This window comes from Sciurus carolinensis, unplaced genomic scaffold (assembly GCF_902686445.1).
Source record: "Sciurus carolinensis unplaced genomic scaffold, mSciCar1.2, whole genome shotgun sequence".
Lineage (NCBI taxonomy): Eukaryota > Metazoa > Chordata > Mammalia > Rodentia > Sciuridae > Sciurus > Sciurus carolinensis.
The window spans coordinates 2944208-2955436 of NW_025920141.1; the positions used below are offsets into that span (position 1 = coordinate 2944208).

Sequence of the window (11229 nt, forward strand, 5' to 3'; positions counted from 1 at the left end):
TTTCTTTCTACTTAAATTTACTGGGATGTTTTATCACTCATAGTTACTGTAGTTTTAAAATGTTTATTCTACATCTGCTATGATTTGAATAAGTGTCCCCTAAAGATTCACGTATTATTAAAGGTTTGGTCTCCAGGGTGACACTATTGGGAGATAGTGAAACCCTCAAGAAGTAGGAACTAGAAGGAGGTCTTTATATCAGTGGAGATGTGCCTTTAAAGGAGATAGTTGGTTGAACCAAACCCTCATCTTTCTCTTTTGCTCCCTGACCTTGCGGTGAGTGGTTTTACTCCACCAGGCACCCCCATCATGGTGGGGCCTCACACCAAGCAGGCCCACATCAATGAGGCCAACAGATCATGGACTGGAATTTTGAAGACTGTGATAAAAAAACAGACATTTTTTAATTGATGAATTGATAGTGATGGAGAGTTAAAACAGCATATTTTGAGATAATAATTTTTTGATCTTTATTCTAATATGGTGAATTACAATAATTCATCTTTCAACTAGCATTTCTGGGACCAAGTATTCTGCATCCTAATGTATTATCAATTTTATATATTGCTTGTTTTGAACTGCTACTATTATTCATAGCTTTTATTTCTATTTCCATGACACTTCAGTCATACTTTTTTAAAATATCTTTGTGAACTCATGATACATCCAGTCTCATAAAATAATTTGCAAAATCTTCCCTCCTGTTTAATTTTCTGAAAGCATTTATGTATGATTGGTAATTTTTTTAAAAAAATATTTGACAGAATTTATAAGTGAAGTCTTCTGGGTCTGGAGTTTTGTTCATGGGAAATTTTTTATTAAAAAGTCAATTTTTAAAATGCATATGTGATGGCCCAAGTAGTTTAATTCTTCTTGTGTTATTTACATATAATATCTTTAAGGAGATTTTCATTTGACCTAAGTTATTTAATTCATTAGCAAAATTTTTTATAATATTTAATTATTACCCTTTCAATATGTATTCAGTTACACTCAATATTTTTAGGATATATATTGATGTCTCTTCTCTCATTTTTGTTATTCCCTTGTTCCCTTTATGAGTACAAATAAAGGTTCATAGGTTTTATAAATATTTTTGAAGATTTAGGTTTTGATTGCACTGATCTTCTATAGTTCTCCTTTTTCCCCCATCAGATTGGCTTAACTCTTATAAGAACCTGCTATTTACTTTGAATTAATTTGCTTTTTTTCTAATTATTTTTCTTTTTTATTGTATTTACATCTGTAGATATCCTTTTGACTTGCTTTAGCTGCACCTCACAAATTTCTGTATGCTGTGTTTTCATAGTCATTTTCAAAAAAGTTTTAAGATTTACATTTTTATTTTTCTTTGACCAATTGTCATTTAGAGGAGCATTGTTTATTTTCCCCATATTCTGGAATTTCCCTAATATGTTTCTGTTTTAAATGTTTTCCTCTGTATAATTTTCTTGGGTTCAAAGAACATATTCTGCATCATTTCAGTTCTTTAAAGTTCATTGAGATTGGCTTTCTGACCCATAATATAGTTTATGTTGTCAAATGTTTCAGGAGCTTTTGAAAAGAATATGCATTTTAATTACATTGGCTGGAGTGTTCTGTGTCGGGTAATTAAACTAAGACATGTTGGTTGTCAACACTTTCAAATCATCCTGAAAGAGAAAGGTTAAAATCTTTTGCTATATTTGAGAATTCTCCTATTTTTTTTTCCTTTTATATCAAGCAATTTTTGATTCCTGTTTTTGGAAACTTTCTTATTGTACCAACAGACAGTATAGTTTTATTTTCTCAGTCAATTGATGTTGTCATTATGAAAATTACCCCTTTCTCCCTAGTAATACTTGGGTCTAGGAGTCTCATTGATCTGCTATTGGTATAGTATCCCAGCTCTTCTTCCTTAATATTTGCATCATATACCATTTTCATCCTTTTATTCTATACCCTTATTAGATTTGAAGTGCAATTCTTATATGTATGCTATAAGATTAGGTCTTGCTGTTAATTGGACCTAAAAATATCTGCCTTCTTATTGAATTATTTTGAGCATTTACATTTGATGTAAATATTGACATGTCTAGGTTCCAAGATATCATATATTTTGTTTGTCACATCCTGTTTTACTTTTTATCTCTCCTTTAAAAATTATTTGTGTAAATTTTTTGCATTTTTTCTATTATTAGATTTTGATATCTCTTTGCAAGTTTTTTTTTTGTGGTTACTCTCCAATTTATATCATTTGCCTTCAACTTAACACCATTCATCTTCAAATGTGATATCAATTAATGTATATTGTAAGAATCACATAAATAGGGGCTGGGGATGTAGCTCAGTGATAGAATGCTTGCCTATCTCATGTATGAGGTGCTGGATTGGACTCTCAGCACTGTATAATATAAATTAATTGAATAAAGTTTCATCAACAACTAAAATTTTTCAAAAAATCACATGGCAATATATTTGTTTCCTCCTTTCATTGTTTGTGTATTTTCATGCATTTAGACATCTCATTTATGTATATATTAGAAACACATCCAGCAGACTCTGCCGAGGTCTGATCGGTTGTTGGGTGAGAAGTGGGCAGGGCCTGGTGAAGGGGTTTCTTCTCCTGAAGGGGTGTGAAAACAGAAGGACTAGATATGTCATCCCTGGTCAGAAAAGTGATCAGCACCACAAAATCCCCAGGGGTCATTGGTCAAACAGTGTTTGTGGACAGGACCATTTACATCTCTGTACAGGTAGTCATGGACCCTTCTAGTGAACAGCTTGTGACAAGAGGGGTAGCAGCAGAAACTAAACAAGCTCTTACAAACATGGGTGAAATTCTGAAAGCTGCAGGCTGTGACTTCACTAATGTGGGCAAAGCAACTGTTTTGCAGGCTGACATGAATGACTTCAACACTGTCAATAAAATCTAAAAAGAGTGTTTCAAGAGTAAGTTTCTTGTTGGAGCTGCTTACCAGTTTGCTGCTTTATCCAAAGGAGCAGATATTGAGATTAAGCAGTAGCTATCTAAGCTTCTCTCACAACAGCAGGTCTATAACTGGGCTGCGTTATTCCTATCACATCTATAAACTAACATATTCATTTTTATAATTGATGTTGAATGTACGTGTGACTAAAATATCTGCAATTATCCTGGAAATACCATATCATAGATGGATTTGACATCAATTGAATATTAGATAATGAATCCAGTTACTGATGCAATAAATTACATGTATGTACACTCATTCATGAATTTGGGAGATGGGATGCTCATTACATAGTCATGCATGTAAACTGAAGTACAGGAAAAACAACAGGATAGATGAGTTATTGTTCCTGAAAAATAATAAAGAACAAGCCTAATCCAATTAAATCATATTAATTTAATTATGTGAAATATTTAGTTCTCGTGTTAGATATATGATTCTGCTTTTACTTGAGTAAAATATTCAATCTCAAATGGTACATGTCAAGAAAAAGAAAGTCGGCCAAAATTTTATGTAGACAATATTTACATGCAGATTTCCCTAAAAAAAAAAAAAAAAAAAAAGGAAAGAAATTCTTTGGCACTCTTGTTATTTTTAATTAAATAGTAAATTATTTTGTCAAGAATTTGTAAAACATAAGACAAGGTTATTTTATATTAACATATGTATTTACTATTCTTCTTGATGCTCTTTTATGTTTGTGTCCTTTTTTATATTTGGGTATGTGTTTTTATTCCTCTGTAGGGGAATTTACATTGATTTTTGAAGAGATAAGATTAGTTGTGTTGTGAAATATTCCTCTTCTAAATTTGTTTTAAAATTTTTATTTTTTCTCATTTCTCCATTGAATATTTTGGAACTGGGATGATCTAGCAGACATGGGGCCATAACCAAGTAGTGAATTGTGTAAAAATGCCATTTTTGCCCAAGTTACTCGTAATCTGTGTAAGTTCATTATAGGTCTTATTTTTTATTTATTTTAATTCTTAAAATTTAGTTTAATTTTTATGTTTTTATTAGTGAATTTTAGCTATCCATAAAAGTTAAGTTCATTTTGACATAATCATACTTGCATGGATATAACTTGCTCCATTCAGCCCCATTACGTTCTCCCCTCTTTCCTGTCTCCCTCTTCCCCATTTCCCCTCCCCTACTTCACTTGGTATTTCCCCCATCTATTTCTTTTATAAATTTGTGCTTTATAGGTGTATATAAAGGTGGGATTCACTGTGGTAGACTCACACATGCACAGAGCATAATCTGGTCAACCTAACTTTTCAGTTCCTCCCCTTTACCATCCCTCCCTGCTCCCCCTCAAACCACCTCTTCCACTGTACTGACCTCCCTTCCATTTTCATGGTGTATGTTTTTTTCTTTATTTTTCTCTAGCTTCTGCATATGAGAGAAAGCATTTAACACTTGACTTTCTGAGTCTGAATTATTTCACTTAGCATGATATTCTTTGGTTCCATGAATGTACCAGTAAATCCATCATTTCATTCTTCTTTATGGCTAAGTATATATAACACACTAATCGTTCATCTGTTGATAAGCACCTGGGTTGGTTTTATAACTTACCTATTGTGAATTGAGCTGCTATAAACACTGAAGTGCTTGTGTCACTACAGTATGCTGATTGTAGTTCTTTTGGATAAACCCCATGGAATGGATAGCTAGGTCATGGTTCCTATTCTTAGTCATTTGGGGGATATCCATATGGCTTTCCAAATTAGTCGTATTAATTTGTAGTCCCACCAGAAATAAAATGGTACCTCTTTTCCCAAATCCTCACCAGCATTTATTATTTATAATTTTGATAATTACATTCTAACTGGAATGTAATGAAATCTCAATGTAGTTTTGATTTGCATTTCCCTGATTTCCAGGGAATGTTGAACATTTTTTCAAATATGTGTTTGCCATTTGTATTTATTCTTTGAAAAAAAAGTGTCTGTTTAGTTCTTTTGCCCATTTATTAACTGGGTAATAAATTTGGGGGGGGATAAGTTTTTTGAGTTCTTTATATATATTCTGGATATTAATCCCCTGTCACAGTAGCCAGACAAGATTTTCTCCCATTTTGTAGGCTCTGTCTTCACACTCTTAATTGTTTTGTTTGCTGTGTAGAAACTTTTAAATGTAATGCCACTGCACTTATTGATTCTTGATTTTCTTCCTTCAGCTTTAGGGAAACTTGTTAAGTCTTGTTAAGGAACTGTATGCCTGCACCAATTTGTTGAAATACCAACACTATGTTTTCTTCTAGCAGTTGAAGAGTTTCTGTTCTAATTCTATTGTGGCTTAGGTATAAGGTGTCCCCAAAAATTTCAGGTATGAGATGGTGCAAGAATTTTCAGAGGTAAAATGATCAGCTTATAAGAAGTGTAACCCAATCAGAGAATTAGTCTGTTGATGGATTACCTGGGCAGTAACTGTAGGCAGAGAGGGTGCAGCTGGAGGAAGTATATCACTGGGGGTATGCCTTTGGGGCTTATATTTTAAACTTGGGAGCAGAGCTCTATCTCTACTTCCTGGTTGCCATTTTCTGAGCTTCTTTCTTCTGACACACACTTCTGACTTGATGTTCTGCTTCAAATAAGGCCCAAAGCTTTGGAGATGACAAGTCATGAATTGCATCTCTTAAACCAGGAGCTACCAATACTTTTCCTCCTTTGAGTTATTCTTGTTAGGTTGTTTTGGTCATAACAGTGCAAAGATTGACTGAAACAAATCCACATGTCTTTGATCACTTTGAGTTAACTTTTGTGTGGGGTGAGAGATAGGAGTCAAGTTTCATTCTTCTGCAAACCGATATCCAGTTTTAGTAGCACCATTTGTTTAGGTCACCTTTTCTCCAACATATACTTTTGGCAACTTAATGAACTATCAAATGACTGTGTCTATGTGAGTTTATCTCTGGGTATTTCATTCTATGCCATTGGTCTCCATGCATGTTTGTTTTGGGGTCAATATCATGCCATTTGTGTTCCTTCAGCTCAGTAGTATAATTTGAGATTAGGTGTTGGGATGCCTCCAGCATCATTCTTCTTGCTCAGAAATTCGTTTGCTTTTCTGGGTCTTTTATTCTCCCAAAGAAATTTTAGGACTGTTTTTTTTTTCTAATTCTGTGAAGAATATCATTGGTATATTAATGGGAATTTCATTGAATCTACATAATGCTTTAGCGATCATTAATTAACTGGTGATAATTGATTTTGACAACATTAATTCTGCTTATCCAAGAACATGGGAGGTCTTTTCCTCTTCTAAGAGCTTCAGTTTCTTTCTTAAGTGTTCTATAGTTCTAATTATAGAGGTCTTTCTCTTCCTTGGTTAGATTTATTCTTAAGTATTCAATTTTATTTTGTGATATCATTGTGAATGGGATAATGTTCCCAATTTATTTCTCAGAAGAGTCATTATTGGAGTACAGGAAAGCTATCATTTTTTTATATTGATATTGTATCTTGCTACCTTACTTCAATTTATCAGCTCTAGAAATATTCTGTTGTTATCTTTTGGTCTTCTTAGATGTAGGATGATGTCATCAATAATCAGAAATAATTTGAATTTTCTTTTCCTATTTATATCCCCTTAATTTTCTTCTATTGCTTGATTGCTCTGGATAAACTTTGAAGAACTATGTTGAATGAGAGTTGCAAGAGTGGACATCTTTGTCTTGTTTCTTATTTAGAGGAAATAGTTTCAGTTTTTCTCCATTTACTATGATGTAGGCTTTGAGTTTATCATACACAGGAATCTTGGTTAGAGCCTGTTATCTTTCAGACTTTTGTGTATATTATTCTAAGACCTGACTTTCAGGGTTTGGAGTGAGAAATCAATACAAATTCTAGCTGACTTACTTCTAAATGTGACTTCTTGTTTTTCACTTGCAGCTTTTATAACCTATCTTTGTTTTGTTTATGGGGCATTTTAATTATAATGTGTCTTATAGGGAATCTTTTTTGATATCTCTTTGGAGTTCTCAGTACATCTTTTATTTGGATTTCTGTCTCATTCTTAAGATTTGGAAATTTTCTGATATTATTTTACTTAAAAGTTTGTGCATTTCTTTAGTTTGTATTTCAGTGCCTTCATGTATATCAACGATTCTTATCTTTGGTCTCTTAACATTATCCAAGCTTTCTTGAATATTCTTATCATTATCTTTTAACATATTTTCTTTATATTGGACTTTGTTTTCAAGTTTATATACTTCATTTTTGAAGTCAGCAAGTATGTCTTCCCTGTGATTTAATCTAGTGTGATGCTTTCAATTGAATTCTTAATTTGGTTTAATAAGTCATATCCAGGATTTGTGTTTTTTTTTTCAGAATATCTGTCTCTTTCTTGAAATGTTCTTTTATTTCCTGTATACTTATTCTTTTGTTCATTCCTTAGATATTTAAGTTCGTTGAACATTTTTATTATCAGCTTTTCAAATTATTTTTCTGTCATTTTCTCTATTGTCAGTCCATGGGGTCAGTTGTGTTGTGAGCTATTTGGAATATCTTGTTTCCTAGATTTTCCATATTGTTACTATTTCTACCTGTTTTCTGGGATAATTTTTTCTTCTACTTTTTTTGTGAGGAATTAGTGAATTGTTTTCACTTTACTGTGTGTTCTGGGTTGGGCAAATACTGCAATGTCAATATTTCCACTCAATTTTTGAACTTGCTCCTATGCCCAGTGTCATACCAAATTGAGAAGAGACATTAATCCCCCATAATTACAATCACTTTATAACAATTCCTTATATTAATAATCTTTAAGGAGAACTTATTGAGAGTGCTCTTCAGTTACCTACTCATCGGTTTTTCTTGGCCAGATTTTTGCAGTAGGGTGTTTTCTTTCTAGTTATTATGCAATTTGTTTTGTCTCAGGTATGACAAAAGTGGTCAAGATTGTTTGGGGAATCTGGATGCAGAGTTTCACTGCAGAGTTTTCATTCCCTTCTTGGATGGATGACTTTGATACCCCTGCTCTTTCTGAAAGTTTCAAACTATGTGCAGGGGCAGGAGAATAAAATTCATCAGTCTATCCTGCAGCCCTACCTCAGCATGGAAGAGATGACTCAGGGTTTCAGCAGTGTTTGTCTGAATATAATTGGTCTACTTCCCTGCCCCCACCTATGACAGCAAGACTCCTAATCTCAGAGCTAAGATTGACTGTTTCAAGCGAAAGAGCATTTTTGCTTTCCTCAGTTTGTAGACTCAATTTTCTGGTGATGAATTGTGTTTTGATTCCTTCTTGGAAAACTGCTATGATAGAATGGCTTCCTCTGAACCACTTATTCCATTCTCCAAAAGGATAGACCTGTTGTGAAGCTGTATTCCTGTCATTAAATATCCAAACAGTAGAGCAAGTGGGAAGTGCATCAACCCCTGTAGACCCAGTGATTTAGGGGGTTGAAGTTACAAGTTTAAGAAAAACCTGTGAAACTCAGCCAGAACCTCTAATACCAGGTACTTGGGAGACTGAGGCAGGAGAATTATAGTATTACAGGCAACCCTGGGCAATTTAGTGAGACCCTTTCTCAAAATAAAATTTAACACAGGATGGTGATGTAGTTGAGTGATAGTTTACCACATTCCCTGCTTTCATTTCAGGATGCCTGGTATTCTCCCTACAGATCTACTAGTACTTATGCATCTGAGGAACCTGAACATCCTGAACATAAGAAAAGGAGGCTAGAGATGCATCCAAATCTGTAGGTCTTATTAAAATGTTCTATTAGAAAGATTTTTGAAGTCAAATAGTAATCTCATCACAAGTATAACTCTTACACAGTATGTGTATCAGATGCTAAATAAATGTGCTAGAGTTAAGCTTCTGGGGAAGAGATTATTGTTTGCTGTGTCCCCATAATGAGAAAACTTGATTTCTTCCTTGGTCATTGACTACTTTTAGAAACAGTCTTTGCCTTCAGCACCCATTTAATTTTGCCATTTTAAATTAGAACCTCAGAAGCAGAAGCAAAAGTATACTCTAGCTTTGAGAAACCACAATCAAGGCCCTTGCCCTGATTTCTTACTCCCTCTGCACCCTGACACACCCTGGTGCTCTCTCCCATGTGTCCCTGCATAGTGTGTGGGTCCCCTTCCTTCTAGAAACTCCTTTCAATGCGGTCATCTCCTGCACTCTCGGTCTCACCAAATCTGAATTATCATAAAACAGTATTTTATTTCATTTTTAAGTTTATTTTTTTAAACCAACAAGGGCCATGAGTTTGGCCTGGTGCTGGCTCCTCTTCCTTGCCTTTCTGCAGCCATATGGTCCTAGTGAGTAAGCAGGCCTTATGTATGACTGCCCATAGTGCATTTTTTGTTTTATACTTGCAGAGAATGTGGACCCTATTTAGAGTTTAATGTTATTTAGCAATCCATTCAGATGTCTAAGATGATTCTATTTTGGGGGGCCCCAGAAATACCATTGTCTCTCACTTCCCTGGTGACCACCTACTCTGTGCTGCCCCTGAAGTCCCATTATCCTTCACCCCAAGTGCAGGCAGCAGGCCTACGCCTCAGCTGTGGTAAAAGGCACCACATCAAATCAGAGACCATCTCAAGGTTGAAACAAGGAGAAGATCCCTGGTTATCACAGGAATAACCAAGTAGGGCCAGTGGGTGAGTTGTCAGCAATTACAGGATACTCCAGGGGAAAGGACAAGTTCCTTAGGAGCCCAAGGTTTACCAAAAAGCACTTGAATGGAGGGGGAAAACAGCACAGAATGATGATTTTCTTTTTAAAAAATCAACAAATACGATCTGGGCTTGTGACTCAGTGGAACAGTGCTTGCCTAGCATGTGTGACGCACTAGGTTCGATTCTCAGCATCACATAAAAATAAATAAATAAATGAAATAACGGTCCATTGATAACTAAAAACTTTTAAAACACCTACAAATACATAAATAGAAGCATATATATTTGCTTCTATTATATATATTATATATATATATATATATATATATATACACACACACACACATATACTACCAAAGACCATAAAATCTACTCAAATTGATAGTTTAAGTAGGGTAAAAAAAGGGAATCATAAAACTTCTATTGTTTGTAGTATGAAATTACTAGAAACATAGTTAAGGGAATGTCACAAATTATAAAGATAATTGGCAGAAAGGCAATCTACTTACTAGAAGGAGAATATGCTTATTGAATGCTTGTGTTTCCAATAGAGTCAAAAAATGGGTAATACAGTAGGATGAAGTTCAGACAAAATGTAATCTTCCCATCAGGAAGTATAAACTATTAAGTTGTAAATACACTGGATTAAAAAAAAAACAGCATTTCTATATATATTATTCCAAGCACACCAAATAACTAATGTTGAAATTTGCAACCAATGATGCAGTCAACAAAAACAATTCCAAAATCAATTAGAGTTCAATTTAAGGAATAAAACTGGTAAGAAAAAAAAATCACTTTAATAAGCTGAACAGCAAGGTTTAAAATAAAGGCATGAACATTTAAAAGTCTATGGTCTAATAAAATATCAGGATCCATAAAACAAAAACATAGGGCAGAAGAAGGGATTGCATACCAAAAGGGGAGGACTGCAATGTTCTTCTGTGATTTAATAATGAATCTAGAGGACAGAAAAGGTGAGGCAAAATGAGAAACAAATACAACACGAATAAAAACAAGGAAAAGTAAACCTCCTTTCATGTTCCATGTTCCTTTCATGTTTCACTTTTTTCAGTGAAAAAAGTGAAAGCATGTTAGGTCAGAAGAAAACCTCAATAAATTTTACAAGTCAGTGGTATTGCCTACAATAATCTGTAACTACAGTTTGATAAAACTAAAAATTAGTGAAAAAATGGGGAAACAGAAAATCCCTTTTCATCAAGATACTGAAAAAAATAACATCTCTTGAGCAATTTGTAAGAAAAAGGAAATAAGATTAAAATGCAGAAATCCAATAAATACAAAAGATGTATCATATGAATGTTAGAACTGTAGGATATATAAAATGATGATTAGAGGAAATTATAGATTGTCTTTATAAAAAGGATAAAAGTAAAATGACAATGACCTGAAGAGTAGAAGAAGTAATAAAGATAAAAATAGAAATTAATCAACTATATTATTGAGAAATGGGATAACTCCAAACGACCAAACGAACATACAAAACAAAATGAGAAATCACATGAAATGTTTCTTAAGATAGGAAAAAATGAAATGGACACATTTTTTAAATTTTTTTTTAACTGATCTATCCAAGTCAAAAGAAAGGTGCA

The 11229-nt window shown here is 33.7% G+C and overlaps 1 pseudogene; it reads left to right on the forward strand.

Annotated features, from left to right (window-relative positions):
• The first annotated feature begins 2636 nt into the window (after positions 1-2636).
• Positions 2637-3040, forward strand: LOC124974257 (2-iminobutanoate/2-iminopropanoate deaminase-like; annotated as a pseudogene).
• The last annotated feature ends 8189 nt before the right edge of the window (positions 3041-11229 follow it).